The 27,529-nt window shown below is 44.5% G+C and overlaps 52 non-coding genes across 52 annotated transcripts; all 52 read right to left on the bottom strand.

Annotated features, from left to right (window-relative positions):
* Positions 1-52: 52 nt before the first annotated feature.
* Positions 53-124, bottom strand: trnad-guc (transfer RNA aspartic acid (anticodon GUC)). Its single transcript has one exon. It is a non-coding gene; the product is annotated as a tRNA-Asp (tRNA).
* Positions 125-676: 552 nt separating this feature from the next.
* Positions 677-747, bottom strand: trnag-gcc (transfer RNA glycine (anticodon GCC)). The gene has a single exon. It is a non-coding gene; the product is annotated as a tRNA-Gly (tRNA).
* Positions 748-866: 119 nt separating this feature from the next.
* On the bottom strand, positions 867-938 carry trnad-guc (transfer RNA aspartic acid (anticodon GUC)). Its single transcript has one exon. It is a non-coding gene; the product is annotated as a tRNA-Asp (tRNA).
* Positions 939-1,490: 552 nt separating this feature from the next.
* trnag-gcc (transfer RNA glycine (anticodon GCC)) lies at positions 1,491-1,561 on the bottom strand. Its single transcript has one exon. It is a non-coding gene; the product is annotated as a tRNA-Gly (tRNA).
* Positions 1,562-1,680: 119 nt separating this feature from the next.
* On the bottom strand, positions 1,681-1,752 carry trnad-guc (transfer RNA aspartic acid (anticodon GUC)). The gene has a single exon. It is a non-coding gene; the product is annotated as a tRNA-Asp (tRNA).
* Positions 1,753-2,304: 552 nt separating this feature from the next.
* Positions 2,305-2,375, bottom strand: trnag-gcc (transfer RNA glycine (anticodon GCC)). The gene has a single exon. It is a non-coding gene; the product is annotated as a tRNA-Gly (tRNA).
* A 119-nt stretch (positions 2,376-2,494) lies between these two features.
* Positions 2,495-2,566, bottom strand: trnad-guc (transfer RNA aspartic acid (anticodon GUC)). Its single transcript has one exon. It is a non-coding gene; the product is annotated as a tRNA-Asp (tRNA).
* Positions 2,567-3,118: 552 nt separating this feature from the next.
* trnag-gcc (transfer RNA glycine (anticodon GCC)) lies at positions 3,119-3,189 on the bottom strand. Its single transcript has one exon. It is a non-coding gene; the product is annotated as a tRNA-Gly (tRNA).
* A 118-nt stretch (positions 3,190-3,307) lies between these two features.
* Positions 3,308-3,379, bottom strand: trnad-guc (transfer RNA aspartic acid (anticodon GUC)). The gene has a single exon. It is a non-coding gene; the product is annotated as a tRNA-Asp (tRNA).
* A 552-nt stretch (positions 3,380-3,931) lies between these two features.
* Positions 3,932-4,002, bottom strand: trnag-gcc (transfer RNA glycine (anticodon GCC)). The gene has a single exon. It is a non-coding gene; the product is annotated as a tRNA-Gly (tRNA).
* A 119-nt stretch (positions 4,003-4,121) lies between these two features.
* On the bottom strand, positions 4,122-4,193 carry trnad-guc (transfer RNA aspartic acid (anticodon GUC)). The gene has a single exon. It is a non-coding gene; the product is annotated as a tRNA-Asp (tRNA).
* A 552-nt stretch (positions 4,194-4,745) lies between these two features.
* Positions 4,746-4,816, bottom strand: trnag-gcc (transfer RNA glycine (anticodon GCC)). Its single transcript has one exon. It is a non-coding gene; the product is annotated as a tRNA-Gly (tRNA).
* Positions 4,817-4,935: 119 nt separating this feature from the next.
* On the bottom strand, positions 4,936-5,007 carry trnad-guc (transfer RNA aspartic acid (anticodon GUC)). The gene has a single exon. It is a non-coding gene; the product is annotated as a tRNA-Asp (tRNA).
* Positions 5,008-5,559: 552 nt separating this feature from the next.
* On the bottom strand, positions 5,560-5,630 carry trnag-gcc (transfer RNA glycine (anticodon GCC)). Its single transcript has one exon. It is a non-coding gene; the product is annotated as a tRNA-Gly (tRNA).
* Positions 5,631-5,749: 119 nt separating this feature from the next.
* Positions 5,750-5,821, bottom strand: trnad-guc (transfer RNA aspartic acid (anticodon GUC)). The gene has a single exon. It is a non-coding gene; the product is annotated as a tRNA-Asp (tRNA).
* A 552-nt stretch (positions 5,822-6,373) lies between these two features.
* Positions 6,374-6,444, bottom strand: trnag-gcc (transfer RNA glycine (anticodon GCC)). Its single transcript has one exon. It is a non-coding gene; the product is annotated as a tRNA-Gly (tRNA).
* Positions 6,445-6,562: 118 nt separating this feature from the next.
* Positions 6,563-6,634, bottom strand: trnad-guc (transfer RNA aspartic acid (anticodon GUC)). Its single transcript has one exon. It is a non-coding gene; the product is annotated as a tRNA-Asp (tRNA).
* A 552-nt stretch (positions 6,635-7,186) lies between these two features.
* Positions 7,187-7,257, bottom strand: trnag-gcc (transfer RNA glycine (anticodon GCC)). The gene has a single exon. It is a non-coding gene; the product is annotated as a tRNA-Gly (tRNA).
* A 119-nt stretch (positions 7,258-7,376) lies between these two features.
* On the bottom strand, positions 7,377-7,448 carry trnad-guc (transfer RNA aspartic acid (anticodon GUC)). The gene has a single exon. It is a non-coding gene; the product is annotated as a tRNA-Asp (tRNA).
* A 552-nt stretch (positions 7,449-8,000) lies between these two features.
* On the bottom strand, positions 8,001-8,071 carry trnag-gcc (transfer RNA glycine (anticodon GCC)). Its single transcript has one exon. It is a non-coding gene; the product is annotated as a tRNA-Gly (tRNA).
* A 119-nt stretch (positions 8,072-8,190) lies between these two features.
* trnad-guc (transfer RNA aspartic acid (anticodon GUC)) lies at positions 8,191-8,262 on the bottom strand. The gene has a single exon. It is a non-coding gene; the product is annotated as a tRNA-Asp (tRNA).
* A 551-nt stretch (positions 8,263-8,813) lies between these two features.
* Positions 8,814-8,884, bottom strand: trnag-gcc (transfer RNA glycine (anticodon GCC)). Its single transcript has one exon. It is a non-coding gene; the product is annotated as a tRNA-Gly (tRNA).
* A 118-nt stretch (positions 8,885-9,002) lies between these two features.
* On the bottom strand, positions 9,003-9,074 carry trnad-guc (transfer RNA aspartic acid (anticodon GUC)). Its single transcript has one exon. It is a non-coding gene; the product is annotated as a tRNA-Asp (tRNA).
* A 552-nt stretch (positions 9,075-9,626) lies between these two features.
* trnag-gcc (transfer RNA glycine (anticodon GCC)) lies at positions 9,627-9,697 on the bottom strand. The gene has a single exon. It is a non-coding gene; the product is annotated as a tRNA-Gly (tRNA).
* A 933-nt stretch (positions 9,698-10,630) lies between these two features.
* On the bottom strand, positions 10,631-10,702 carry trnad-guc (transfer RNA aspartic acid (anticodon GUC)). Its single transcript has one exon. It is a non-coding gene; the product is annotated as a tRNA-Asp (tRNA).
* Positions 10,703-11,254: 552 nt separating this feature from the next.
* Positions 11,255-11,325, bottom strand: trnag-gcc (transfer RNA glycine (anticodon GCC)). The gene has a single exon. It is a non-coding gene; the product is annotated as a tRNA-Gly (tRNA).
* Positions 11,326-11,444: 119 nt separating this feature from the next.
* Positions 11,445-11,516, bottom strand: trnad-guc (transfer RNA aspartic acid (anticodon GUC)). Its single transcript has one exon. It is a non-coding gene; the product is annotated as a tRNA-Asp (tRNA).
* Positions 11,517-12,068: 552 nt separating this feature from the next.
* Positions 12,069-12,139, bottom strand: trnag-gcc (transfer RNA glycine (anticodon GCC)). Its single transcript has one exon. It is a non-coding gene; the product is annotated as a tRNA-Gly (tRNA).
* Positions 12,140-12,258: 119 nt separating this feature from the next.
* trnad-guc (transfer RNA aspartic acid (anticodon GUC)) lies at positions 12,259-12,330 on the bottom strand. The gene has a single exon. It is a non-coding gene; the product is annotated as a tRNA-Asp (tRNA).
* Positions 12,331-12,882: 552 nt separating this feature from the next.
* On the bottom strand, positions 12,883-12,953 carry trnag-gcc (transfer RNA glycine (anticodon GCC)). Its single transcript has one exon. It is a non-coding gene; the product is annotated as a tRNA-Gly (tRNA).
* A 743-nt stretch (positions 12,954-13,696) lies between these two features.
* On the bottom strand, positions 13,697-13,767 carry trnag-gcc (transfer RNA glycine (anticodon GCC)). The gene has a single exon. It is a non-coding gene; the product is annotated as a tRNA-Gly (tRNA).
* A 119-nt stretch (positions 13,768-13,886) lies between these two features.
* trnad-guc (transfer RNA aspartic acid (anticodon GUC)) lies at positions 13,887-13,958 on the bottom strand. Its single transcript has one exon. It is a non-coding gene; the product is annotated as a tRNA-Asp (tRNA).
* Positions 13,959-14,510: 552 nt separating this feature from the next.
* trnag-gcc (transfer RNA glycine (anticodon GCC)) lies at positions 14,511-14,581 on the bottom strand. Its single transcript has one exon. It is a non-coding gene; the product is annotated as a tRNA-Gly (tRNA).
* Positions 14,582-15,324: 743 nt separating this feature from the next.
* On the bottom strand, positions 15,325-15,395 carry trnag-gcc (transfer RNA glycine (anticodon GCC)). Its single transcript has one exon. It is a non-coding gene; the product is annotated as a tRNA-Gly (tRNA).
* Positions 15,396-16,138: 743 nt separating this feature from the next.
* Positions 16,139-16,209, bottom strand: trnag-gcc (transfer RNA glycine (anticodon GCC)). Its single transcript has one exon. It is a non-coding gene; the product is annotated as a tRNA-Gly (tRNA).
* Positions 16,210-16,328: 119 nt separating this feature from the next.
* trnad-guc (transfer RNA aspartic acid (anticodon GUC)) lies at positions 16,329-16,400 on the bottom strand. The gene has a single exon. It is a non-coding gene; the product is annotated as a tRNA-Asp (tRNA).
* Positions 16,401-17,142: 742 nt separating this feature from the next.
* Positions 17,143-17,214, bottom strand: trnad-guc (transfer RNA aspartic acid (anticodon GUC)). Its single transcript has one exon. It is a non-coding gene; the product is annotated as a tRNA-Asp (tRNA).
* Positions 17,215-17,766: 552 nt separating this feature from the next.
* trnag-gcc (transfer RNA glycine (anticodon GCC)) lies at positions 17,767-17,837 on the bottom strand. The gene has a single exon. It is a non-coding gene; the product is annotated as a tRNA-Gly (tRNA).
* A 743-nt stretch (positions 17,838-18,580) lies between these two features.
* Positions 18,581-18,651, bottom strand: trnag-gcc (transfer RNA glycine (anticodon GCC)). The gene has a single exon. It is a non-coding gene; the product is annotated as a tRNA-Gly (tRNA).
* A 119-nt stretch (positions 18,652-18,770) lies between these two features.
* On the bottom strand, positions 18,771-18,842 carry trnad-guc (transfer RNA aspartic acid (anticodon GUC)). The gene has a single exon. It is a non-coding gene; the product is annotated as a tRNA-Asp (tRNA).
* A 552-nt stretch (positions 18,843-19,394) lies between these two features.
* trnag-gcc (transfer RNA glycine (anticodon GCC)) lies at positions 19,395-19,465 on the bottom strand. The gene has a single exon. It is a non-coding gene; the product is annotated as a tRNA-Gly (tRNA).
* A 119-nt stretch (positions 19,466-19,584) lies between these two features.
* Positions 19,585-19,656, bottom strand: trnad-guc (transfer RNA aspartic acid (anticodon GUC)). Its single transcript has one exon. It is a non-coding gene; the product is annotated as a tRNA-Asp (tRNA).
* A 552-nt stretch (positions 19,657-20,208) lies between these two features.
* On the bottom strand, positions 20,209-20,279 carry trnag-gcc (transfer RNA glycine (anticodon GCC)). The gene has a single exon. It is a non-coding gene; the product is annotated as a tRNA-Gly (tRNA).
* Positions 20,280-20,398: 119 nt separating this feature from the next.
* Positions 20,399-20,470, bottom strand: trnad-guc (transfer RNA aspartic acid (anticodon GUC)). Its single transcript has one exon. It is a non-coding gene; the product is annotated as a tRNA-Asp (tRNA).
* Positions 20,471-21,022: 552 nt separating this feature from the next.
* Positions 21,023-21,093, bottom strand: trnag-gcc (transfer RNA glycine (anticodon GCC)). Its single transcript has one exon. It is a non-coding gene; the product is annotated as a tRNA-Gly (tRNA).
* A 743-nt stretch (positions 21,094-21,836) lies between these two features.
* trnag-gcc (transfer RNA glycine (anticodon GCC)) lies at positions 21,837-21,907 on the bottom strand. The gene has a single exon. It is a non-coding gene; the product is annotated as a tRNA-Gly (tRNA).
* A 119-nt stretch (positions 21,908-22,026) lies between these two features.
* On the bottom strand, positions 22,027-22,098 carry trnad-guc (transfer RNA aspartic acid (anticodon GUC)). The gene has a single exon. It is a non-coding gene; the product is annotated as a tRNA-Asp (tRNA).
* A 1,366-nt stretch (positions 22,099-23,464) lies between these two features.
* On the bottom strand, positions 23,465-23,535 carry trnag-gcc (transfer RNA glycine (anticodon GCC)). The gene has a single exon. It is a non-coding gene; the product is annotated as a tRNA-Gly (tRNA).
* A 743-nt stretch (positions 23,536-24,278) lies between these two features.
* On the bottom strand, positions 24,279-24,349 carry trnag-gcc (transfer RNA glycine (anticodon GCC)). Its single transcript has one exon. It is a non-coding gene; the product is annotated as a tRNA-Gly (tRNA).
* Positions 24,350-25,092: 743 nt separating this feature from the next.
* On the bottom strand, positions 25,093-25,163 carry trnag-gcc (transfer RNA glycine (anticodon GCC)). The gene has a single exon. It is a non-coding gene; the product is annotated as a tRNA-Gly (tRNA).
* Positions 25,164-25,906: 743 nt separating this feature from the next.
* trnag-gcc (transfer RNA glycine (anticodon GCC)) lies at positions 25,907-25,977 on the bottom strand. Its single transcript has one exon. It is a non-coding gene; the product is annotated as a tRNA-Gly (tRNA).
* A 743-nt stretch (positions 25,978-26,720) lies between these two features.
* trnag-gcc (transfer RNA glycine (anticodon GCC)) lies at positions 26,721-26,791 on the bottom strand. The gene has a single exon. It is a non-coding gene; the product is annotated as a tRNA-Gly (tRNA).
* Positions 26,792-27,529: the final 738 nt, after the last annotated feature.

Here is a 27,529-nt window from a genome sequence, read left to right as displayed (position 1 = left end):
TCCCGCTTTGTGGGCTCAGTGACATTGTACACCCTAATAAGATCAGTCTTTCCTCCCCGTCGGGGAATTGAACCCCGGTCTCCCGCGTGACAGGCGGGGATACTCACCACTATACTAACGAGGAGCAGGTGGGTTGGTTCTTTGAAAAAATGTGGAACATTGGATACTATCCCTAAATTTGGAGAGTTGGGTGTTAACCCTTCCAACAAAAACATCTGTAGAGACTGAATGGTTAGAGCTAGAGACTACTATGACACATCTATGGAAAGCTGAGACCCTCACGGACACGTACATGTAGTCGGTTTTGCTCTATACCGCTCACAAGCCACATAATAGTAGTTAGAAGGAGAGGTGTGTGTGGAAAATCCCAGGACATAGTCACAAAGGCCAAACTCAACACAGTTGTCACTGACTTGTTGGATATTCGCTTCCCATTTAACAACTAAAGCCTTGCACAAAGTAAATCACCTCACACACTGGAAATCTACAATGGATTCACAAAAGACTACTGAGAATGCATAAATGTCCAAACGGTAAGTGAACCCAAACTCAGACTTTTCAAGAGTCAGTTGAGAATTCTACCATGACCAGAGATTGCTGTCGACCTGGCAATCTCAAAAGAGATTTCTTCCTCACGGGATTGCATACTTGTCAAAATGACTTGTTCAAAAGTTCCTGCATTGGCCGGGAATCGAACCCGGGCCTCCCGCGTGGCAGGCGAGAATTCTACCACTGAACAACCAATGCCTTGCAATGCTGAAAAAAACCCCACGGCTAGATATCGTATCAAAAATCTTTAATTCTAAGCATATTTCCCGCTTTGTGGGCTCAGTGACATTGTACACCCTAATAAAATCAGTCTTTCCCTCCCCGTCGGGGAATTGAACCCCGGTCTCCCGCGTGACAGGCGGGGATACTCACCACTATACTAACGAGGAGCAGGTGGGTTGGTTCTTTGAAAAAATGTGGAGCATTGGATACTATCCCTAAATTTGGAGAGTTGGGTGTTAACCCTTCCAACAAAAACATCTGTAGAGACTGAATGGTTAGAGCTAGAGACTACTATGACACATCTATGGAAAGCTGAGACCCTCATGGACACGTACATGTAGTCGATTTTGCTCTATACCGCTCACAAGCCACATAATAGTAGTTAGAAGGAGAGGTGTGTGTGGAAAATCCCAGGACATAGTCACAAAGGCCAAACTCAACACAGTTGTCACTGACTTGTTGGATATTCGCTTCCCATTTAACAACTAAAGCCTTGCACAAAGTAAATCACCTCACACACTGGAAATCTACAATGGATTCACAAAAGTCTACTGAGAATGCATAAATGTCCAAACGGTAAGTGAACCCAAACTCAGACTTTTCAAGAGTCAGTTGAGAATTCTACCATGACCAGAGATTGCTGTCGACCTGGCAATCTCAAAAGAGATTTCTTCCTCACGGGATTGCATACTTGTCAAAATGACTTGTTCAAAAGTTCCTGCATTGGCCGGGAATCGAACCCGGGCCTCCCGCGTGGCAGGCGAGAATTCTACCACTGAACAACCAATGCCTTGCAATGCTGAAAAAAACCCCACGGCTAGATATCGTATCAAAAATCTTTAATTCTAAGCATATTTCCCGCTTTGTGGGCTCAGTGACATTGTACACCCTAATAAAATCAGTCTTTCCCTCCCCGTCGGGGAATTGAACCCCGGTCTCCCGCGTGACAGGCGGGGATACTCACCACTATACTAACGAGGAGCAGGTGGGTTGGTTCTTTGAAAAAATGTGGAGCATTGGATACTATCCCTAAATTTGGAGAGTTGGGTGTTAACCCTTCCAACAAAAACATCTGTAGAGACTGAATGGTTAGAGCTAGAGACTACTATGACACATCTATGGAAAGCTGAGACCCTCATGGACACGTACATGTAGTCGATTTTGCTCTATACCGCTCACAAGCCACATAATAGTAGTTAGAAGGAGAGGTGTGTGTGGAAAATCCCAGGACATAGTCACAAAGGCCAAACTCAACACAGTTGTCACTGACTTGTTGGATATTCGCTTCCCATTTAACAACTAAAGCCTTGCACAAAGTAAATCACCTCACACACTGGAAATCTACAATGGATTCACAAAAGTCTACTGAGAATGCATAAATGTCCAAACGGTAAGTGAACCCAAACTCAGACTTTTCAAGAGTCAGTTGAGAATTCTACCATGACCAGAGATTGCTGTCGACCTGGCAATCTCAAAAGAGATTTCTTCCTCACGGGGTTGCATATTTGTCAAAATGACTTGTTCAAAAGTTCCTGCATTGGCCGGGAATCGAACCCGGGCCTCCCGCGTGGCAGGCGAGAATTCTACCACTGAACAACCAATGCCTTGCAATGCTGAAAAAAACCCCACGGCTAGATATCGTATCAAAAATCTTTAATTCTAAGCATATTTCCCGCTTTGTGGGCTCAGTGACATTGTACACCCTAATAAAATCAGTCTTTCCCTCCCCGTCGGGGAATTGAACCCCGGTCTCCCGCGTGACAGGCGGGGATACTCACCACTATACTAACGAGGAGCAGGTGGGTTGGTTCTTTGAAAAAATGTGGAGCATTGGATACTATCCCTAAATTTGGAGAGTTGGGTGTTAACCCTTCCAACAAAAACATCTGTAGAGACTGAATGGTTAGAGCTAGAGACTACTATGACACATCTATGGAAAGCTGAGACCCTCATGGACACGTACATGTAGTCGATTTTGCTCTATACCGCTCACAAGCCACATAATAGTAGTTAGAAGGAGAGGTGTGTGTGGAAAATCCCAGGACATAGTCACAAAGGCCAAACTCAACACAGTTGTCACTGACTTGTTGGATATTCGCTTCCCATTTAACAACTAAAGCCTTGCACAAAGTAAATCACCTCACACACTGGAAATCTACAATGGATTCACAAAAGTCTACTGAGAATGCATAAATGTCCAAACGGTAAGTGAGCCCAAACTCAGACTTTTCAAGAGTCAGTTGAGAATTCTACCATGACCAGAGATTGCTGTCGACCTGGCAATCTCAAAAGAGATTTCTTCCTCACGGGGTTGCATACTTGTCAAAATGACTTGTTCAAAACTTCCTGCATTGGCCGGGAATCGAACCCGGGCCTCCCGCGTGGCAGGCGAGAATTCTACCACTGAACAACCAATGCCTTGCAATGCTGAAAAAAACCCCACGGCTAGATATCGTATCAAAAATCTTTAATTCTAAGCATATTTCCCGCTTTGTGGGCTCAGTGACATTGTACACCCTAATAAGATCAGTCTTTCCTCCCCGTCGGGGAATTGAACCCCGGTCTCCCGCGTGACAGGCGGGGATACTCACCACTATACTAACGAGGAGCAGGTGGGTTGGTTCTTTGAAAAAATGTGGAACATTGGATACTATCCCTAAATTTGGAGAGTTGGGTGTTAACCCTTCCAACAAAAACATCTGTAGAGACTGAATGGTTAGAGCTAGAGACTACTATGACACATCTATGGAAAGCTGAGACCCTCACGGACACGTACATGTAGTCGGTTTTGCTCTATACCGCTCACAAGCCACATAATAGTAGTTAGAAGGAGAGGTGTGTGTGGAAAATCCCAGGACATAGTCACAAAGGCCAAACTCAACACAGTTGTCACTGACTTGTTGGATATTCGCTTCCCATTTAACAACTAAAGCCTTGCACAAAGTAAATCACCTCACACACTGGAAATCTACAATGGATTCACAAAAGACTACTGAGAATGCATAAATGTCCAAACGGTAAGTGAACCCAAACTCAGACTTTTCAAGAGTCAGTTGAGAATTCTACCATGACCAGAGATTGCTGTCGACCTGGCAATCTCAAAAGAGATTTCTTCCTCACGGGATTGCATACTTGTCAAAATGACTTGTTCAAAAGTTCCTGCATTGGCCGGGAATCGAACCCGGGCCTCCCGCGTGGCAGGCGAGAATTCTACCACTGAACAACCAATGCCTTGCAATGCTGAAAAAAACCCCACGGCTAGATATCGTATCAAAAATCTTTAATTCTAAGCATATTTCCCGCTTTGTGGGCTCAGTGACATTGTACACCCTAATAAAATCAGTCTTTCCCTCCCCGTCGGGGAATTGAACCCCGGTCTCCCGCGTGACAGGCGGGGATACTCACCACTATACTAACGAGGAGCAGGTGGGTTGGTTCTTTGAAAAAATGTGGAGCATTGGATACTATCCCTAAATTTGGAGAGTTGGGTGTTAACCCTTCCAACAAAAACATCTGTAGAGACTGAATGGTTAGAGCTAGAGACTACTATGACACATCTATGGAAAGCTGAGACCCTCATGGACACGTACATGTAGTCGATTTTGCTCTATACCGCTCACAAGCCACATAATAGTAGTTAGAAGGAGAGGTGTGTGTGGAAAATCCCAGGACATAGTCACAAAGGCCAAACTCAACACAGTTGTCACTGACTTGTTGGATATTCGCTTCCCATTTAACAACTAAAGCCTTGCACAAAGTAAATCACCTCACACACTGGAAATCTACAATGGATTCACAAAAGTCTACTGAGAATGCATAAATGTCCAAACGGTAAGTGAACCCAAACTCAGACTTTTCAAGAGTCAGTTGAGAATTCTACCATGACCAGAGATTGCTGTCGACCTGGCAATCTCAAAAGAGATTTCTTCCTCACGGGATTGCATACTTGTCAAAATGACTTGTTCAAAAGTTCCTGCATTGGCCGGGAATCGAACCCGGGCCTCCCGCGTGGCAGGCGAGAATTCTACCACTGAACAACCAATGCCTTGCAATGCTGAAAAAAACCCCACGGCTAGATATCGTATCAAAAATCTTTAATTCTAAGCATATTTCCCGCTTTGTGGGCTCAGTGACATTGTACACCCTAATAAAATCAGTCTTTCCCTCCCCGTCGGGGAATTGAACCCCGGTCTCCCGCGTGACAGGCGGGGATACTCACCACTATACTAACGAGGAGCAGGTGGGTTGGTTCTTTGAAAAAATGTGGAGCATTGGATACTATCCCTAAATTTGGAGAGTTGGGTGTTAACCCTTCCAACAAAAACATCTGTAGAGACTGAATGGTTAGAGCTAGAGACTACTATGACACATCTATGGAAAGCTGAGACCCTCATGGACACGTACATGTAGTCGATTTTGCTCTATACCGCTCACAAGCCACATAATAGTAGTTAGAAGGAGAGGTGTGTGTGGAAAATCCCAGGACATAGTCACAAAGGCCAAACTCAACACAGTTGTCACTGACTTGTTGGATATTCGCTTCCCATTTAACAACTAAAGCCTTGCACAAAGTAAATCACCTCACACACTGGAAATCTACAATGGATTCACAAAAGTCTACTGAGAATGCATAAATGTCCAAACGGTAAGTGAACCCAAACTCAGACTTTTCAAGAGTCAGTTGAGAATTCTACCATGACCAGAGATTGCTGTCGACCTGGCAATCTCAAAAGAGATTTCTTCCTCACGGGGTTGCATATTTGTCAAAATGACTTGTTCAAAAGTTCCTGCATTGGCCGGGAATCGAACCCGGGCCTCCCGCGTGGCAGGCGAGAATTCTACCACTGAACAACCAATGCCTTGCAATGCTGAAAAAAACCCCACGGCTAGATATCGTATCAAAAATCTTTAATTCTAAGCATATTTCCCGCTTTGTGGGCTCAGTGACATTGTACACCCTAATAAAATCAGTCTTTCCCTCCCCGTCGGGGAATTGAACCCCGGTCTCCCGCGTGACAGGCGGGGATACTCACCACTATACTAACGAGGAGCAGGTGGGTTGGTTCTTTGAAAAAATGTGGAGCATTGGATACTATCCCTAAATTTGGAGAGTTGGGTGTTAACCCTTCCAACAAAAACATCTGTAGAGACTGAATGGTTAGAGCTAGAGACTACTATGACACATCTATGGAAAGCTGAGACCCTCATGGACACGTACATGTAGTCGATTTTGCTCTATACCGCTCACAAGCCACATAATAGTAGTTAGAAGGAGAGGTGTGTGTGGAAAATCCCAGGACATAGTCACAAAGGCCAAACTCAACACAGTTGTCACTGACTTGTTGGATATTCGCTTCCCATTTAACAACTAAAGCCTTGCACAAAGTAAATCACCTCACATACTGGAAATCTACAATGGATTCACAAAAGTCTACTGAGAATGCATAAATGTCCAAACGGTAAGTGAGCCCAAACTCAGACTTTTCAAGAGTCAGTTGAGAATTCTACCATGACCAGAGATTGCTGTCGACCTGGCAATCTCAAAAGAGATTTCTTCCTCACGGGGTTGCATACTTGTCAAAATGACTTGTTCAAAACTTCCTGCATTGGCCGGGAATCGAACCCGGGCCTCCCGCGTGGCAGGCGAGAATTCTACCACTGAACAACCAATGCCTTGCAATGCTGAAAAAAACCCCACGGCTAGATATCGTATCAAAAATCTTTAATTCTAAGCATATTTCCCGCTTTGTGGGCTCAGTGACATTGTACACCCTAATAAGATCAGTCTTTCCTCCCCGTCGGGGAATTGAACCCCGGTCTCCCGCGTGACAGGCGGGGATACTCACCACTATACTAACGAGGAGCAGGTGGGTTGGTTCTTTGAAAAAATGTGGAGCATTGGATACTATCCCTAAATTTGGAGAGTTGGGTGTTAACCCTTCCAACAAAAACATCTGTAGAGACTGAATGGTTAGAGCTAGAGACTACTATGACACATCTATGGAAAGCTGAGACCCTCATGGACACGTACATGTAGTCGATTTTGCTCTATACCGCTCACAAGCCACATAATAGTAGTTAGAAGGAGAGGTGTGTGTGGAAAATCCCAGGACATAGTCACAAAGGCCAAACTCAACACAGTTGTCACTGACTTGTTGGATATTCGCTTCCCATTTAACAACTAAAGCCTTGCACAAAGTAAATCACCTCACACACTGGAAATCTACAATGGATTCACAAAAGTCTACTGAGAATGCATAAATGTCCAAACGGTAAGTGAACCCAAACTCAGACTTTTCAAGAGTCAGTTGAGAATTCTACCATGACCAGAGATTGCTGTCGACCTGGCAATCTCAAAAGAGATTTCTTCCTCACGGGATTGCATACTTGTCAAAATGACTTGTTCAAAAGTTCCTGCATTGGCCGGGAATCGAACCCGGGCCTCCCGCGTGGCAGGCGAGAATTCTACCACTGAACAACCAATGCCTTGCAATGCTGAAAAAAACCCCACGGCTAGATATCGTATCAAAAATCTTTAATTCTAAGCATATTTCCCGCTTTGTGGGCTCAGTGACATTGTACACCCTAATAAAATCAGTCTTTCCCTCCCCGTCGGGGAATTGAACCCCGGTCTCCCGCGTGACAGGCGGGGATACTCACCACTATACTAACGAGGAGCAGGTGGGTTGGTTCTTTGAAAAAATGTGGAGCATTGGATACTATCCCTAAATTTGGAGAGTTGGGTGTTAACCCTTCCAACAAAAACATCTGTAGAGACTGAATGGTTAGAGCTAGAGACTACTATGACACATCTATGGAAAGCTGAGACCCTCATGGACACGTACATGTAGTCGATTTTGCTCTATACCGCTCACAAGCCACATAATAGTAGTTAGAAGGAGAGGTGTGTGTGGAAAATCCCAGGACATAGTCACAAAGGCCAAACTCAACACAGTTGTCACTGACTTGTTGGATATTCGCTTCCCATTTAACAACTAAAGCCTTGCACAAAGTAAATCACCTCACACACTGGAAATCTACAATGGATTCACAAAAGTCTACTGAGAATGCATAAATGTCCAAACGGTAAGTGAACCCAAACTCAGACTTTTCAAGAGTCAGTTGAGAATTCTACCATGACCAGAGATTGCTGTCGACCTGGCAATCTCAAAAGAGATTTCTTCCTCACGGGATTGCATACTTGTCAAAATGACTTGTTCAAAAGTTCCTGCATTGGCCGGGAATCGAACCCGGGCCTCCCGCGTGGCAGGCGAGAATTCTACCACTGAACAACCAATGCCTTGCAATGCTGAAAAAAACCCCACGGCTAGATATCGTATCAAAAATCTTTAATTCTAAGCATATTTCCCGCTTTGTGGGCTCAGTGACATTGTACACCCTAATAAAATCAGTCTTTCCCTCCCCGTCGGGGAATTGAACCCCGGTCTCCCGCGTGACAGGCGGGGATACTCACCACTATACTAACGAGGAGCAGGTGGGTTTATCTTTGAAAAAATGTGGAGCATTGGATACTATCCCTAAATTTGGAGAGTTGGGTGTTAACCCTTCCAACAAAAACATCTGTAGAGACTGAATGGTTAGAGCTAGAGACTACTATGACACATCTATGGAAAGCTGAGACCCTCATGGACACGTACATGTAGTCGATTTTGCTCTATACCGCTCACAAGCCACATAATAGTAGTTAGAAGGAGAGGTGTGTGTGGAAAATCCCAGGACATAGTCACAAAGGCCAAACTCAACACAGTTGTCACTGACTTGTTGGATATTCGCTTCCCATTTAACAACTAAAGCCTTGCACAAAGTAAATCACCTCACACACTGGAAATCTACAATGGATTCACAAAAGTCTACTGAGAATGCATAAATGTCCAAACGGTAAGTGAGCCCAAACTCAGACTTTTCAAGAGTCAGTTGAGAATTCTACCATGACCAGAGATTGCTGTCGACCTGGCAATCTCAAAAGAGATTTCTTCCTCACGGGGTTGCATACTTGTCAAAATGACTTGTTCAAAACTTCCTGCATTGGCCGGGAATCGAACCCGGGCCTCCCGCGTGGCAGGCGAGAATTCTACCACTGAACAACCAATGCCTTGCAATGCTGAAAAAAACCCCACGGCTAGATATCGTATCAAAAATCTTTAATTCTAAGCATATTTCCCGCTTTGTGGGCTCAGTGACATTGTACACCCTAATAAGATCAGTCTTTCCTCCCCGTCGGGGAATTGAACCCCGGTCTCCCGCGTGACAGGCGGGGATACTCACCACTATACTAACGAGGAGCAGGTGGGTTGGTTCTTTGAAAAAATGTGGAACATTGGATACTATCCCTAAATTTGGAGAGTTGGGTGTTAACCCTTCCAACAAAAACATCTGTAGAGACTGAATGGTTAGAGCTAGAGACTACTATGACACATCTATGGAAAGCTGAGACCCTCACGGACACGTACATGTAGTCGGTTTTGCTCTATACCGCTCACAAGCCACATAATAGTAGTTAGAAGGAGAGGTGTGTGTGGAAAATCCCAGGACATAGTCACAAAGGCCAAACTCAACACAGTTGTCACTGACTTGTTGGATATTCGCTTCCCATTTAACAACTAAAGCCTTGCACAAAGTAAATCACCTCACACACTGGAAATCTACAATGGATTCACAAAAGTCTACTGAGAATGCATAAATGTCCAAACGGTAAGTGAACCCAAACTCAGACTTTTCAAGAGTCAGTTGAGAATTCTACCATGACCAGAGATTGCTGTCGACCTGGCAATCTCAAAAGAGATTTCTTCCTCACGGGATTGCATACTTGTCAAAATGACTTGTTCAAAAGTTCCTGCATTGGCCGGGAATCGAACCCGGGCCTCCCGCGTGGCAGGCGAGAATTCTACCACTGAACAACCAATGCCTTGCAATGCTGAAAAAAACCCCACGGCTAGATATCGTATCAAAAATCTTTAATTCTAAGCATATTTCCCGCTTTGTGGGCTCAGTGACATTGTACACCCTAATAAAATCAGTCTTTCCCTCCCCGTCGGGGAATTGAACCCCGGTCTCCCGCGTGACAGGCTGGGATACTCACCACTATACTAACAAGGAGCAGGTGGGTTGGTTCTTTGAAAAAATGTGGAGCATTGGATACTATCCCTAAATTTGGAGAGTTGGGTGTTAACCCTTCCAACAAAAACATCTGTAGAGACTGAATGGTTAGAGCTAGAGACTACTATGACACATCTATGGAAAGCTGAGACCCTCATGGACACGTACATGTAGTCGATTTTGCTCTATACCGCTCACAAGCCACATAATAGTAGTTAGAAGGAGAGGTGTGTGTGGAAAATCCCAGGACATAGTCACAAAGGCCAAACTCAACACAGTTGTCACTGACTTGTTGGATATTCGCTTCCCATTTAACAACTAAAGCCTTGCACAAAGTAAATCACCTCACACACTGGAAATCTACAATGGATTCACAAAAGTCTACTGAGAATGCATAAATGTCCAAACGGTAAGTGAACCCAAACTCAGACTTTTCAAGAGTCAGTTGAGAATTCTACCATGACCAGAGATTGCTGTCGACCTGGCAATCTCAAAAGAGATTTCTTCCTCACGGGATTGCATACTTGTCAAAATGACTTGTTCAAAAGTTCCTGCATTGGCCGGGAATCGAACCCGGGCCTCCAGCGTGGCAGGCGAGAATTCTACCACTGAACAACCAATGCCTTGCAATGCTGAAAAAAACCCCACGGCTAGATATCGTATCAAAAATCTTTAATTCTAAGCATATTTCCCGCTTTGTGGGCTCAGTGACATTGTACACCCTAATAAAATCAGTCTTTCCCTCCCCGTCGGGGAATTGAACCCCGGTCTCCCGCGTGACAGGCGGGGATACTCACCACTATACTAACGAGGAGCAGGTGGGTTGGTTCTTTGAAAAAATGTGGAGCATTGGATACTATCCCTAAATTTGGAGAGTTGGGTGTTAACCCTTCCAACAAAAACATCTGTAGAGACTGAATGGTTAGAGCTAGAGACTACTATGACACATCTATGGAAAGCTGAGACCCTCACGGACACGTACATGTAGTCGGTTTTGCTCTATACCGCTCACAAGCCACATAATAGTAGTTAGAAGGAGAGGTGTGTGTGGAAAATCCCAGGACATAGTCACAAAGGCCAAACTCAACACAGTTGTCACTGACTTGTTGGATATTCGCTTCCCATTTAACAACTAAAGCCTTGCACAAAGTAAATCACCTCACACACTGGAAATCTACAATGGATTCACAAAAGTCTACTGAGAATGCATAAATGTCCCAACGGTAAGTGAGCCCAAACTCAGACTTTTCAAGAGTCAGTTGAGAATTCTACCATGACCAGAGATTGCTGTCGACCTGGCAATCTCAAAAGAGATTTCTTCCTCACGGGGTTGCATACTTGTCAAAATGACTTGTTCAAAAGTTCCTGCATTGGCCGGGAATCGAACCCGGGCCTCCCGCGTGGCAGGCGAGAATTCTACCACTGAACAACCAATGCCTTGCAATGCTGAAAAAAACCCCACGGCTAGATATCGTATCAAAAATCTTTAATTCTAAGCATATTTCCCGCTTTGTGGGCTCAGTGACATTGTACACCCTAATAAAATCAGTCTTTCCCTCCCCGTCGGGGAATTGAACCCCGGTCTCCCGCGTGACAGGCGGGGATACTCACCACTATACTAACGAGGAGCAGGTGGGTTGGTTCTTTGAAAAAATGTGGAGCATTGGATACTATCCCTAAATTTGGAGAGTTGGGTGTTAACCCTTCCAACAAAAACATCTGTAGAGACTGAATGGTTAGAGCTAGAGACTACTATGACACATCTATGGAAAGCTGAGACCCTCATGGACACGTACATGTAGTCGATTTTGCTCTATACCGCTCACAAGCCACATAATAGTAGTTAGAAGGAGAGGTGTGTGTGGAAAATCCCAGGACATAGTCACAAAGGCCAAACTCAACACAGTTGTCACTGACTTGTTGGATATTCGCTTCCCATTTAACAACTAAAGCCTTGCACAAAGTAAATCACCTCACACACTGGAAATCTACAATGGATTCACAAAAGTCTACTGAGAATGCATAAATGTCCAAACGGTAAGTGAACCCAAACTCAGACTTTTCAAGAGTCAGTTGAGAATTCTACCATGACCAGAGATTGCTGTCGACCTGGCAATCTCAAAAGAGATTTCTTCCTCACGGGATTGCATACTTGTCAAAATGACTTGTTCAAAAGTTCCTGCATTGGCCGGGAATCGAACCCGGGCCTCCCGCGTGGCAGGCGAGAATTCTACCACTGAACAACCAATGCCTTGCAATGCTGAAAAAAACCCCACGGCTAGATATCGTATCAAAAATCTTTAATTCTAAGCATATTTCCCGCTTTGTGGGCTCAGTGACATTGTACACCCTAATAAAATCAGTCTTTCCCTCCCCGTCGGGGAATTGAACCCCGGTCTCCCGCGTGACAGGCGGGGATACTCACCACTATACTAACGAGGAGCAGGTGGGTTGGTTCTTTGAAAAAATGTGGAGCATTGGATACTATCCCTAAATTTGGAGAGTTGGGTGTTAACCCTTCCAACAAAAACATCTGTAGAGACTGAATGGTTAGAGCTAGAGACTACTATGACACATCTATGGAAAGCTGAGACCCTCATGGACACGTACATGTAGTCGATTTTGCTCTATACCGCTCACAAGCCACATAATAGTAGTTAGAAGGAGAGGTGTGTGTGGAAAATCCCAGGACATAGTCACAAAGGCCAAACTCAACACAGTTGTCACTGACTTGTTGGATATTCGCTTCCCATTTAACAACTAAAGCCTTGCACAAAGTAAATCACCTCACACACTGGAAATCTACAATGGATTCACAAAAGTCTACTGAGAATGCATAAATGTCCAAACGGTAAGTGAACCCAAACTCAGACTTTTCAAGAGTCAGTTGAGAATTCTACCATGACCAGAGATTGCTGTCGACCTGGCAATCTCAAAAGAGATTTCTTCCTCACGGGATTGCATACTTGTCAAAATGACTTGTTCAAAAGTTCCTGCATTGGCCGGGAATCGAACCCGGGCCTCCCGCGTGGCAGGCGAGAATTCTACCACTGAACAACCAATGCCTTGCAATGCTGAAAAAAAACCCACGGCTAGATATCGTATCAAAAATCTTTAATTCTAAGCATATTTCCCGCTTTGTGGGCTCAGTGACATTGTACACCCTAATAAAATCTGTCTTTCCCTCCCCGTCGGGGAATTGAACCCCGGTCTCCGGCGTGACAGGCGGGGATACTCACCACTATACTAACGAGGAGCAGGTGGGTTGGTTCTTTGAAAAAATGTGGAGCATTGGATACTATCCCTAAATTTGGAGAGTTGGGTGTTAACCCTTCCAACAAAAACATCTGTAGAGACTGAATGGTTAGAGCTAGAGACTACTATGACACATCTATGGAAAGCTGAGACCCTCACGGACACGTACATGTAGTCGATTTTGCTCTATACCGCTCACAAGCCACATAATAGTAGTTAGAAGGAGAGGTGTGTGTGGAAAATCCCAGGACATAGTCACAAAGGCCAAACTCAACACAGTTGTCACTGACTTGTTGGATATTCGCTTCCCATTTAACAACTAAAGCCTTGCACAAAGTAAATCACCTCACACACTGGAAATCTACAATGGATTCACAAAAGTCTACTGAGAATGCATAAATGTCCAAACGGTAAGTGAACCCAAACTCAGACTTTTCAAGAGTCAGTTGAGAATTCTACCATGACCAGAGATTGCTGTCGACCTGGCAATCTCAAAAGAGATTTCTTCCTCACGGGATTGCATACTTGTCAAAATGACTTGTTCAAAAGTTCCTGCATTGGCCGGGAATCGAACCCGGGCCTCCCGCGTGGCAGGCGAGAATTCTACCACTGAACAACCAATGCCTTGCAATGCTGAAAAAAACCCCACGGCTAGATATCGTATCAAAAATCTTTAATTCTAAGCATATTTCCCGCTTTGTGGGCTCAGTGACATTGTACACCCTAATAAAATCAGTCTTTCCCTCCCCGTCGGGGAATTGAACCCCGGTCTCCCGCGTGACAGGCGGGGATACTCACCACTATACTAACGAGGAGCAGGTGGGTTGGTTCTTTGAAAAAATGTGGAGCATTGGATACTATCCCTAAATTTGGAGAGTTGGGTGTTAACCCTTCCAACAAAAACATCTGTAGAGACTGAATGGTTAGAGCTAGAGACTACTATGACACATCTATGGAAAGCTGAGACCCTCATGGACACGTACATGTAGTCGATTTTGCTCTATACCGCTCACAAGCCACATAATAGTAGTTAGAAGGAGAGGTGTGTGTGGAAAATCCCAGGACATAGTCACAAAGGCCAAACTCAACACAGTTGTCACTGACTTGTTGGATATTCGCTTCCCATTTAACAACTAAAGCCTTGCACAAAGTAAATCACCTCACACACTGGAAATCTACAATGGATTCACAAAAGTCTACTGAGAATGCATAAATGTCCAAACGGTAAGTGAACCCAAACTCAGACTTTTCAAGAGTCAGTTGAGAATTCTACCATGACCAGAGATTGCTGTCGACCTGGCAATCTCAAAAGAGATTTCTTCCTCACGGGATTGCATACTTGTCAAAATGACTTGTTCAAAAGTTCCTGCATTGGCCGGGAATCGAACCCGGGCCTCCCGCGTGGCAGGCGAGAATTCTACCACTGAACAACCAATGCCTTGCAATGCTGAAAAAAAACCCACGGCTAGATATCGTATCAAAAATCTTTAATTCTAAGCATATTTCCCGCTTTGTGGGCTCAGTGACATTGTACACCCTAATAAAATCTGTCTTTCCCTCCCCGTCGGGGAATTGAACCCCGGTCTCCGGCGTGACAGGCGGGGATACTCACCACTATACTAACGAGGAGCAGGTGGGTTGGTTCTTTGAAAAAATGTGGAGCATTGGATACTATCCCTAAATTTGGAGAGTTGGGTGTTAACCCTTCCAACAAAAACATCTGTAGAGACTGAATGGTTAGAGCTAGAGACTACTATGACACATCTATGGAAAGCTGAGACCCTCATGGACACGTACATGTAGTCGATTTTGCTCTATACCGCTCACAAGCCACATAATAGTAGTTAGAAGGAGAGGTGTGTGTGGAAAATCCCAGGACATAGTCACAAAGGCCAAACTCAACACAGTTGTCACTGACTTGTTGGATATTCGCTTCCCATTTAACAACTAAAGCCTTGCACAAAGTAAATCACCTCACACACTGGAAATCTACAATGGATTCACAAAAGTCTACTGAGAATGCATAAATGTCCAAACGGTAAGTGAACCCAAACTCAGACTTTTCAAGAGTCAGTTGAGAATTCTACCATGACCAGAGATTGCTGTCGACCTGGCAATCTCAAAAGAGATTTCTTCCTCACGGGATTGCATACTTGTCAAAATGACTTGTTCAAAAGTTCCTGCATTGGCCGGGAATCGAACCCGGGCCTCCCGCGTGGCAGGCGAGAATTCTACCACTGAACAACCAATGCCTTGCAATGCTGAAAAAAAACCCACGGCTAGATATCGTATCAAAAATCTTTAATTCTAAGCATATTTCCCGCTTTGTGGGCTCAGTGACATTGTACACCCTAATAAAATCTGTCTTTCCCTCCCCGTCGGGGAATTGAACCCCGGTCTCCGGCGTGACAGGCGGGGATACTCACCACTATACTAACGAGGAGCAGGTGGGTTGGTTCTTTGAAAAAATGTGGAGCATTGGATACTATCCCTAAATTTGGAGAGTTGGGTGTTAACCCTTCCAACAAAAACATCTGTAGAGACTGAATGGTTAGAGCTAGAGACTACTATGACACATCTATGGAAAGCTGAGACCCTCACGGACACGTACATGTAGTCGATTTTGCTCTATACCGCTCACAAGCCACATAATAGTAGTTAGAAGGAGAGGTGTGTGTGGAAAATCCCAGGACATAGTCACAAAGGCCAAACTCAACACAGTTGTCACTGACTTGTTGGATATTGGTTTCCCATTTAACAACTAAAGCCTTGCACAAAGTAAATCACCTCACACACTGGAAATCTACAATGGATTCACAAAAGACTACTGAGAATGCATAAATGTCCAAACGGTAAGTGAACCCAAACTCAGACTTTTCAAGAGTCAGTTGAGAATTCTACCATGACCAGAGATTGCTGTCGACCTGGCAATCTCAAAAGAGATTTCTTCCTCACGGGATTGCATACTTGTCAAAATGACTTGTTCAAAAGTTCCTGCATTGGCCGGGAATCGAACCCGGGCCTCCCGCGTGGCAGGCGAGAATTCTACCACTGAACAACCAATGCCTTGCAATGCTGAAAAAAACCCCACGGCTAGATATCGTATCAAAAATCTTTAATTCTAAGCATATTTCCCGCTTTGTGGGCTCAGTGACATTGTACACCCTAATAAAATCAGTCTTTCCCTCCCCGTCGGGGAATTGAACCCCGGTCTCCCGCGTGACAGGCGGGGATACTCACCACTATACTAACGAGGAGCAGGTGGGTTGGTTCTTTGAAAAAATGTGGAACATTGGATACTATCCCTAAATTTGGAGAGTTGGGTGTTAACCCTTCCAACAAAAACATCTGTAGAGACTGAATGGTTAGAGCTAGAGACTACTATGACACATCTATGGAAAGCTGAGACCCTCATGGACACGTACATGTAGTCGATTTTGCTCTATACCGCTCACAAGCCACATAATAGTAGTTAGAAGGAGAGGTGTGTGTGGAAAATCCCAGGACATAGTCACAAAGGCCAAACTCAACACAGTTGTCACTGACTTGTTGGATATTCGCTTCCCATTTAACAACTAAAGCCTTGCACAAAGTAAATCACCTCACACACTGGAAATCTACAATGGATTCACAAAAGACTACTGAGAATGCATAAATGTCCAAACGGTAAGTGAACCCAAACTCAGACTTTTCAAGAGTCAGTTGAGAATTCTACCATGACCAGAGATTGCTGTCGACCTGGCAATCTCAAAAGAGATTTCTTCCTCACGGGATTGCATACTTGTCAAAATGACTTGTTCAAAAGTTCCTGCATTGGCCAGGAATCGAACCCGGGCCTCCCGCGTGGCAGGCGAGAATTCTACCACTGAACAACCAATGCCTTGCAATGCTGAAAAAAACCCCACGGCTAGATATCGTATCAAAAATCTTTAATTCTAAGCATATTTCCCGCTTTGTGGGCTCAGTGACATTGTACACCCTAATAAAATCAGTCTTTCCCTCCCCGTCGGGGAATTGAACCCCGGTCTCCCGCGTGACAGGCGGGGATACTCACCACTATACTAACGAGGAGCAGGTGGGTTGGTTCTTTGAAAAAATGTGGAGCATTGGATACTATCCCTAAATTTGGAGAGTTGGGTGTTAACCCTTCCAACAAAAACATCTGTAGAGACTGAATGGTTAGAGCTAGAGACTACTATGACACATCTATGGAAAGCTGAGACCCTCATGGACACGTACATGTAGTCGATTTTGCTCTATACCGCTCACAAGCCACATAATAGTAGTTAGAAGGAGAGGTGTGTGTGGAAAATCCCAGGACATAGTCACAAAGGCCAAACTCAACACAGTTGTCACTGACTTGTTGGATATTCGCTTCCCATTTAACAACTAAAGCCTTGCACAAAGTAAATCACCTCACACACTGGAAATCTACAATGGATTCACAAAAGTCTACTGAGAATGCATAAATGTCCAAACGGTAAGTGAACCCAAACTCAGACTTTTCAAGAGTCAGTTGAGAATTCTACCATGACCAGAGATTGCTGTCGACCTGGGAATCTCAAAAGAGATTTCTTCCTCACGGGATTGCATACTTGTCAAAATGACTTGTTCAAAAGTTCCTGCATTGGCCGGGAATCGAACCCGGGCCTCCCGCGTGGCAGGCGAGAATTCTACCACTGAACAACCAATGCCTTGCAATGCTGAAAAAAACCCCACGGCTAGATATCGTATCAAAAATCTTTAATTCTAAGCATATTTCCCGCTTTGTGGGCTCAGTGACATTGTACACCCTAATAAAATCAGTCTTTCCCTCCCCGTCGGGGAATTGAACCCCGGTCTCCCGCGTGACAGGCGGGGATACTCACCACTATACTAACAAGGAGCAGGTGGGTTGGTTCTTTGAAAAAATGTGGAGCATTGGATACTATCCCTAAATTTGGAGAGTTGGGTGTTAACCCTTCCAACAAAAACATCTGTAGAGACTGAATGGTTAGAGCTAGAGACTACTATGACACATCTATGGAAAGCTGAGACCCTCACGGACACGTACATGTAGTCGGTTTTGCTCTATACCGCTCACAAGCCACATAATAGTAGTTAGAAGGAGAGGTGTGTGTGGAAAATCCCAGGACATAGTCACAAAGGCCAAACTCAACACAGTTGTCACTGACTTGTTGGATATTCGCTTCCCATTTAACAACTAAAGCCTTGCACAAAGTAAATCACCTCACACACTGGAAATCTACAATGGATTCACAAAAGTCTACTGAGAATGCATAAATGTCCAAACGGTAAGTGAGCCCAAACTCAGACTTTTCAAGAGTCAGTTGAGAATTCTACCATGACCAGAGATTGCTGTCGACCTGGCAATCTCAAAAGAGATTTCTTCCTCACGGGGTTGCATACTTGTCAAAATGACTTGTTCAAAAGTTCCTGCATTGGCCGGGAATCGAACCCGGGCCTCCCGCGTGGCAGGCGAGAATTCTACCACTGAACAACCAATGCCTTGCAATGCTGAAATAAACCCCACGGCTAGATATCGTATCAAAAATCTTTAATTCTAAGCATATTTCCCGCTTTGTGGGCTCAGTGACATTGTACACCCTAATAAAATCAGTCTTTCCCTCCCCGTCGGGGAATTGAACCCCGGTCTCCCGCGTGACAGGCGGGGATACTCACCACTATACTAACGAGGAGCAGGTGGGTTGGTTCTTTGAAAAAATGTGGAGCATTGGATACTATCCCTAAATTTGGAGAGTTGGGTGTTAACCCTTCCAACAAAAACATCTGTAGAGACTGAATGGTTAGAGCTAGAGACTACTATGACACATCTATGGAAAGCTGAGACCCTCACGGACACGTACATGTAGTCGATTTTGCTCTATACCGCTCACAAGCCACATAATAGTAGTTAGAAGGAGAGGTGTGTGTGGAAAATCCCAGGACATAGTCACAAAGGCCAAACTCAACACAGTTGTCACTGACTTGTTGGATATTCGCTTCCCATTTAACAACTAAAGCCTTGCACAAAGTAAATCACCTCACACACTGGAAATCTACAATGGATTCACAAAAGTCTACTGAGAATGCATAAATGTCCAAACGGTAAGTGAACCCAAACTCAGACTTTTCAAGAGTCAGTTGAGAATTCTACCATGACCAGAGATTGCTGTCGACCTGGCAATCTCAAAAGAGATTTCTTCCTCACGGGATTGCATACTTGTCAAAATGACTTGTTCAAAAGTTCCTGCATTGGCCGGGAATCGAACCCGGGCCTCCCGCGTGGCAGGCGAGAATTCTACCACTGAACAACCAATGCCTTGCAATGCTGAAAAAAACCCCACGGCTAGATATCGTATCAAAAATCTTTAATTCTAAGCATATTTCCCGCTTTGTGGGCTCAGTGACATTGTACACCCTAATAAAATCAGTCTTTCCCTCCCCGTCGGGGAATTGAACCCCGGTCTCCCGCGTGACAGGCGGGGATACTCACCACTATACTAACGAGGAGCAGGTGGGTTGGTTCTTTGAAAAAATGTGGAGCATTGGATACTATCCCTAAATTTGGAGAGTTGGGTGTTAACCCTTCCAACAAAAACATCTGTAGAGACTGAATGGTTAGAGCTAGAGACTACTATGACACATCTATGGAAAGCTGAGACCCTCATGGACACGTACATGTAGTCGATTTTGCTCTATACCGCTCACAAGCCACATAATAGTAGTTAGAAGGAGAGGTGTGTGTGGAAAATCCCAGGACATAGTCACAAAGGCCAAACTCAACACAGTTGTCACTGACTTGTTGGATATTCGCTTCCCATTTAACAACTAAAGCCTTGCACAAAGTAAATCACCTCACACACTGGAAATCTACAATGGATTCACAAAAGTCTACTGAGAATGCATAAATGTCCAAACGGTAAGTGAACCCAAACTCAGACTTTTCAAGAGTCAGTTGAGAATTCTACCATGACCAGAGATTGCTGTCGACCTGGCAATCTCAAAAGAGATTTCTTCCTCACGGGATTGCATACTTGTCAAAATGACTTGTTCAAAAGTTCCTGCATTGGCCGGGAATCGAACCCGGGCCTCCCGCGTGGCAGGCGAGAATTCTACCACTGAACAACCAATGCCTTGCAATGCTGAAAAAAAACCCACGGCTAGATATCGTATCAAAAATCTTTAATTCTAAGCATATTTCCCGCTTTGTGGGCTCAGTGACATTGTACACCCTAATAAAATCAGTCTTTCCCTCCCCGTCGGGGAATTGAACCCCGGTCTCCCGCGTGACAGGCGGGGATACTCACCACTATACTAACGAGGAGCAGGTGGGTTGGTTCTTTGAAAAAATGTGGAGCATTGGATACTATCCCTAAATTTGGAGAGTTGGGTGTTAACCCTTCCAACAAAAACATCTGTAGAGACTGAATGGTTAGAGCTAGAGACTACTATGACACATCTATGGAAAGCTGAGACCCTCATGGACACGTACATGTAGTCGATTTTGCTCTATACCGCTCACAAGCCACATAATAGTAGTTAGAAGGAGAGGTGTGTGTGGAAAATCCCAGGACATAGTCACAAAGGCCAAACTCAACACAGTTGTCACTGACTTGTTGGATATTCGCTTCCCATTTAACAACTAAAGCCTTGCACAAAGTAAATCACCTCACACACTGGAAATCTACAATGGATTCACAAAAGTCTACTGAGAATGCATAAATGTCCAAACGGTAAGTGAACCCAAACTCAGACTTTTCAAGAGTCAGTTGAGAATTCTACCATGACCAGAGATTGCTGTCGACCTGGCAATCTCAAAAGAGATTTCTTCCTCACGGGATTGCATACTTGTCAAAATGACTTGTTCAAAAGTTCCTGCATTGGCCGGGAATCGAACCCGGGCCTCCCGCGTGGCAGGCGAGAATTCTACCACTGAACAACCAATGCCTTGCAATGCTGAAAAAAAACCCACGGCTAGATATCGTATCAAAAATCTTTAATTCTAAGCATATTTCCCGCTTTGTGGGCTCAGTGACATTGTACACCCTAATAAAATCTGTCTTTCCCTCCCCGTCGGGGAATTGAACCCCGGTCTCCGGCGTGACAGGCGGGGATACTCACCACTATACTAACGAGGAGCAGGTGGGTTGGTTCTTTGAAAAAATGTGGAGCATTGGATACTATCCCTAAATTTGGAGAGTTGGGTGTTAACCCTTCCAACAAAAACATCTGTAGAGACTGAATGGTTAGAGCTAGAGACTACTATGACACATCTATGGAAAGCTGAGACCCTCACGGACACGTACATGTAGTCGATTTTGCTCTATACCGCTCACAAGCCACATAATAGTAGTTAGAAGGAGAGGTGTGTGTGGAAAATCCCAGGACATAGTCACAAAGGCCAAACTCAACACAGTTGTCACTGACTTGTTGGATATTGGTTTCCCATTTAACAACTAAAGCCTTGCACAAAGTAAATCACCTCACACACTGGAAATCTACAATGGATTCACAAAAGACTACTGAGAATGCATAAATGTCCAAACGGTAAGTGAACCCAAACTCAGACTTTTCAAGAGTCAGTTGAGAATTCTACCATGACCAGAGATTGCTGTCGACCTGGCAATCTCAAAAGAGATTTCTTCCTCACGGGATTGCATACTTGTCAAAATGACTTGTTCAAAAGTTCCTGCATTGGCCGGGAATCGAACCCGGGCCTCCCGCGTGGCAGGCGAGAATTCTACCACTGAACAACCAATGCCTTGCAATGCTGAAAAAAACCCCACGGCTAGATATCGTATCAAAAATCTTTAATTCTAAGCATATTTCCCGCTTTGTGGGCTCAGTGACATTGTACACCCTAATAAAATCAGTCTTTCCCTCCCCGTCGGGGAATTGAACCCCGGTCTCCCGCGTGACAGGCGGGGATACTCACCACTATACTAACGAGGAGCAGGTGGGTTGGTTCTTTGAAAAAATGTGGAACATTGGATACTATCCCTAAATTTGGAGAGTTGGGTGTTAACCCTTCCAACAAAAACATCTGTAGAGACTGAATGGTTAGAGCTAGAGACTACTATGACACATCTATGGAAAGCTGAGACCCTCATGGACACGTACATGTAGTCGATTTTGCTCTATACCGCTCACAAGCCACATAATAGTAGTTAGAAGGAGAGGTGTGTGTGGAAAATCCCAGGACATAGTCACAAAGGCCAAACTCAACACAGTTGTCACTGACTTGTTGGATATTCGCTTCCCATTTAACAACTAAAGCCTTGCACAAAGTAAATCACCTCACACACTGGAAATCTACAATGGATTCACAAAAGACTACTGAGAATGCATAAATGTCCAAACGGTAAGTGAACCCAAACTCAGACTTTTCAAGAGTCAGTTGAGAATTCTACCATGACCAGAGATTGCTGTCGACCTGGCAATCTCAAAAGAGATTTCTTCCTCACGGGATTGCATACTTGTCAAAATGACTTGTTCAAAAGTTCCTGCATTGGCCAGGAATCGAACCCGGGCCTCCCGCGTGGCAGGCGAGAATTCTACCACTGAACAACCAATGCCTTGCAATGCTGAAAAAAACCCCACGGCTAGATATCGTATCAAAAATCTTTAATTCTAAGCATATTTCCCGCTTTGTGGGCTCAGTGACATTGTACACCCTAATAAAATCAGTCTTTCCCTCCCCGTCGGGGAATTGAACCCCGGTCTCCCGCGTGACAGGCGGGGATACTCACCACTATACTAACGAGGAGCAGGTGGGTTGGTTCTTTGAAAAAATGTGGAGCATTGGATACTATCCCTAAATTTGGAGAGTTGGGTGTTAACCCTTCCAACAAAAACATCTGTAGAGACTGAATGGTTAGAGCTAGAGACTACTATGACACATCTATGGAAAGCTGAGACCCTCATGGACACGTACATGTAGTCGATTTTGCTCTATACCGCTCACAAGCCACATAATAGTAGTTAGAAGGAGAGGTGTGTGTGGAAAATCCCAGGACATAGTCACAAAGGCCAAACTCAACACAGTTGTCACTGACTTGTTGGATATTCGCTTCCCATTTAACAACTAAAGCCTTGCACAAAGTAAATCACCTCACACACTGGAAATCTACAATGGATTCACAAAAGTCTACTGAGAATGCATAAATGTCCAAACGGTAAGTGAACCCAAACTCAGACTTTTCAAGAGTCAGTTGAGAATTCTACCATGACCAGAGATTGCTGTCGACCTGGGAATCTCAAAAGAGATTTCTTCCTCACGGGATTGCATACTTGTCAAAATGACTTGTTCAAAAGTTCCTGCATTGGCCGGGAATCGAACCCGGGCCTCCCGCGTGGCAGGCGAGAATTCTACCACTGAACAACCAATGCCTTGCAATGCTGAAAAAAACCCCACGGCTAGATATCGTATCAAAAATCTTTAATTCTAAGCATATTTCCCGCTTTGTGGGCTCAGTGACATTGTACACCCTAATAAAATCAGTCTTTCCCTCCCCGTCGGGGAATTGAACCCCGGTCTCCCGCGTGACAGGCGGGGATACTCACCACTATACTAACAAGGAGCAGGTGGGTTGGTTCTTTGAAAAAATGTGGAGCATTGGATACTATCCCTAAATTTGGAGAGTTGGGTGTTAACCCTTCCAACAAAAACATCTGTAGAGACTGAATGGTTAGAGCTAGAGACTACTATGACACATCTATGGAAAGCTGAGACCCTCACGGACACGTACATGTAGTCGGTTTTGCTCTATACCGCTCACAAGCCACATAATAGTAGTTAGAAGGAGAGGTGTGTGTGGAAAATCCCAGGACATAGTCACAAAGGCCAAACTCAACACAGTTGTCACTGACTTGTTGGATATTCGCTTCCCATTTAACAACTAAAGCCTTGCACAAAGTAAATCACCTCACACACTGGAAATCTACAATGGATTCACAAAAGTCTACTGAGAATGCATAAATGTCCAAACGGTAAGTGAGCCCAAACTCAGACTTTTCAAGAGTCAGTTGAGAATTCTACCATGACCAGAGATTGCTGTCGACCTGGCAATCTCAAAAGAGATTTCTTCCTCACGGGGTTGCATACTTGTCAAAATGACTTGTTCAAAAGTTCCTGCATTGGCCGGGAATCGAACCCGGGCCTCCCGCGTGGCAGGCGAGAATTCTACCACTGAACAACCAATGCCTTGCAATGCTGAAATAAACCCCACGGCTAGATATCGTATCAAAAATCTTTAATTCTAAGCATATTTCCCGCTTTGTGGGCTCAGTGACATTGTACACCCTAATAAAATCAGTCTTTCCCTCCCCGTCGGGGAATTGAACCCCGGTCTCCCGCGTGACAGGCGGGGATACTCACCACTATACTAACGAGGAGCAGGTGGGTTGGTTCTTTGAAAAAATGTGGAGCATTGGATACTATCCCTAAATTTGGAGAGTTGGGTGTTAACCCTTCCAACAAAAACATCTGTAGAGACTGAATGGTTAGAGCTAGAGACTACTATGACACATCTATGGAAAGCTGAGACCCTCACGGACACGTACATGTAGTCGATTTTGCTCTATACCGCTCACAAGCCACATAATAGTAGTTAGAAGGAGAGGTGTGTGTGGAAAATCCCAGGACATAGTCACAAAGGCCAAACTCAACACAGTTGTCACTGACTTGTTGGATATTCGCTTCCCATTTAACAACTAAAGCCTTGCACAAAGTAAATCACCTCACACACTGGAAATCTACAATGGATTCACAAAAGTCTACTGAGAATGCATAAATGTCCAAACGGTAAGTGAACCCAAACTCAGACTTTTCAAGAGTCAGTTGAGAATTCTACCATGACCAGAGATTGCTGTCGACCTGGCAATCTCAAAAGAGATTTCTTCCTCACGGGATTGCATACTTGTCAAAATGACTTGTTCAAAAGTTCCTGCATTGGCCGGGAATCGAACCCGGGCCTCCCGCGTGGCAGGCGAGAATTCTACCACTGAACAACCAATGCCTTGCAATGCTGAAAAAAACCCCACGGCTAGATATCGTATCAAAAATCTTTAATTCTAAGCATATTTCCCGCTTTGTGGGCTCAGTGACATTGTACACCCTAATAAAATCAGTCTTTCCCTCCCCGTCGGGGAATTGAACCCCGGTCTCCCGCGTGACAGGCGGGGATACTCACCACTATACTAACGAGGAGCAGGTGGGTTGGTTCTTTGAAAAAATGTGGAGCATTGGATACTATCCCTAAATTTGGAGAGTTGGGTGTTAACCCTTCCAACAAAAACATCTGTAGAGACTGAATGGTTAGAGCTAGAGACTACTATGACACATCTATGGAAAGCTGAGACCCTCATGGACACGTACATGTAGTCGATTTTGCTCTATACCGCTCACAAGCCACATAATAGTAGTTAGAAGGAGAGGTGTGTGTGGAAAATCCCAGGACATAGTCACAAAGGCCAAACTCAACACAGTTGTCACTGACTTGTTGGATATTCGCTTCCCATTTAACAACTAAAGCCTTGCACAAAGTAAATCACCTCACACACTGGAAATCTACAATGGATTCACAAAAGTCTACTGAGAATGCATAAATGTCCAAACGGTAAGTGAACCCAAACTCAGACTTTTCAAGAGTCAGTTGAGAATTCTACCATGACCAGAGATTGCTGTCGACCTGGCAATCTCAAAAGAGATTTCTTCCTCACGGGATTGCATACTTGTCAAAATGACTTGTTCAAAAGTTCCTGCATTGGCCGGGAATCGAACCCGGGCCTCCCGCGTGGCAGGCGAGAATTCTACCACTGAACAACCAATGCCTTGCAATGCTGAAATAAACCCCACGGCTAGATATCGTATCAAAAATCTTTAATTCTAAGCATATTTCCCGCTTTGTGGGCTCAGTGACATTGTACACCCTAATAAAATCAGTCTTTCCCTCCCCGTCGGGGAATTGAACCCCGGTCTCCCGCGTGACAGGCGGGGATACTCACCACTATACTAACGAGGAGCAGGTGGGTTGGTTCTTTGAAAAAATGTGGAGCATTGGATACTATCCCTAAATTTGGAGAGTTGGGTGTTAACCCTTCCAACAAAAACATCTGTAGAGACTGAATGGTTAGAGCTAGAGACTACTATGACACATCTATGGAAAGCTGAGACCCTCACGGACACGTACATGTAGTCGATTTTGCTCTATACCGCTCACAAGCCACATAATAGTAGTTAGAAGGAGAGGTGTGTGTGGAAAATCCCAGGACATAGTCACAAAGGCCAAACTCAACACAGTTGTCACTGACTTGTTGGATATTCGCTTCCCATTTAACAACTAAAGCCTTGCACAAAGTAAATCACCTCACACACTGGAAATCTACAATGGATTCACAAAAGTCTACTGAGAATGCATAAATGTCCAAACGGTAAGTGAACCCAAACTCAGACTTTTCAAGAGTCAGTTGAGAATTCTACCATGACCAGAGATTGCTGTCGACCTGGCAATCTCAAAAGAGATTTCTTCCTCACGGGATTGCATACTTGTCAAAATGACTTGTTCAAAAGTTCCTGCATTGGCCGGGAATCGAACCCGGGCCTCCCGCGTGGCAGGCGAGAATTCTACCACTGAACAACCAATGCCTTGCAATGCTGAAAAAAACCCCACGGCTAGATATCGTATCAAAAATCTTTAATTCTAAGCATATTTCCCGCTTTGTGGGCTCAGTGACATTGTACACCCTAATAAAATCAGTCTTTCCCTCCCCGTCGGGGAATTGAACCCCGGTCTCCCGCGTGACAGGCGGGGATACTCACCACTATACTAACGAGGAGCAGGTGGGTTGGTTCTTTGAAAAAATGTGGAGCATTGGATACTATCCCTAAATTTGGAGAGTTGGGTGTTAACCCTTCCAACAAAAACATCTGTAGAGACTGAATGGTTAGAGCTAGAGACTACTATGACACATCTATGGAAAGCTGAGACCCTCATGGACACGTACATGTAGTCGATTTTGCTCTATACCGCTCACAAGCCACATAATAGTAGTTAGAAGGAGAGGTGTGTGTGGAAAATCCCAGGACATAGTCACAAAGGCCAAACTCAACACAGTTGTCACTGACTTGTTGGATATTCGCTTCCCATTTAACAACTAAAGCCTTGCACAAAGTAAATCACCTCACACACTGGAAATCTACAATGGATTCACAAAAGTCTACTGAGAATGCATAAATGTCCAAACGGTAAGTGAACCCAAACTCAGACTTTTCAAGAGTCAGTTGAGAATTCTACCATGACCAGAGATTGCTGTCGACCTGGCAATCTCAAAAGAGATTTCTTCCTCACGGGATTGCATACTTGTCAAAATGACTTGTTCAAAA

This window comes from Salmo salar, chromosome 23, assembly GCF_965601325.2.
Source record: "Salmo salar chromosome 23, fSalSal1, whole genome shotgun sequence".
NCBI lineage: Eukaryota > Metazoa > Chordata > Actinopteri > Salmoniformes > Salmonidae > Salmo > Salmo salar.
The sequence above is the reverse complement of the archived record's forward strand: the minus strand, read 5'-3'. Positions and strand labels throughout refer to the sequence as shown.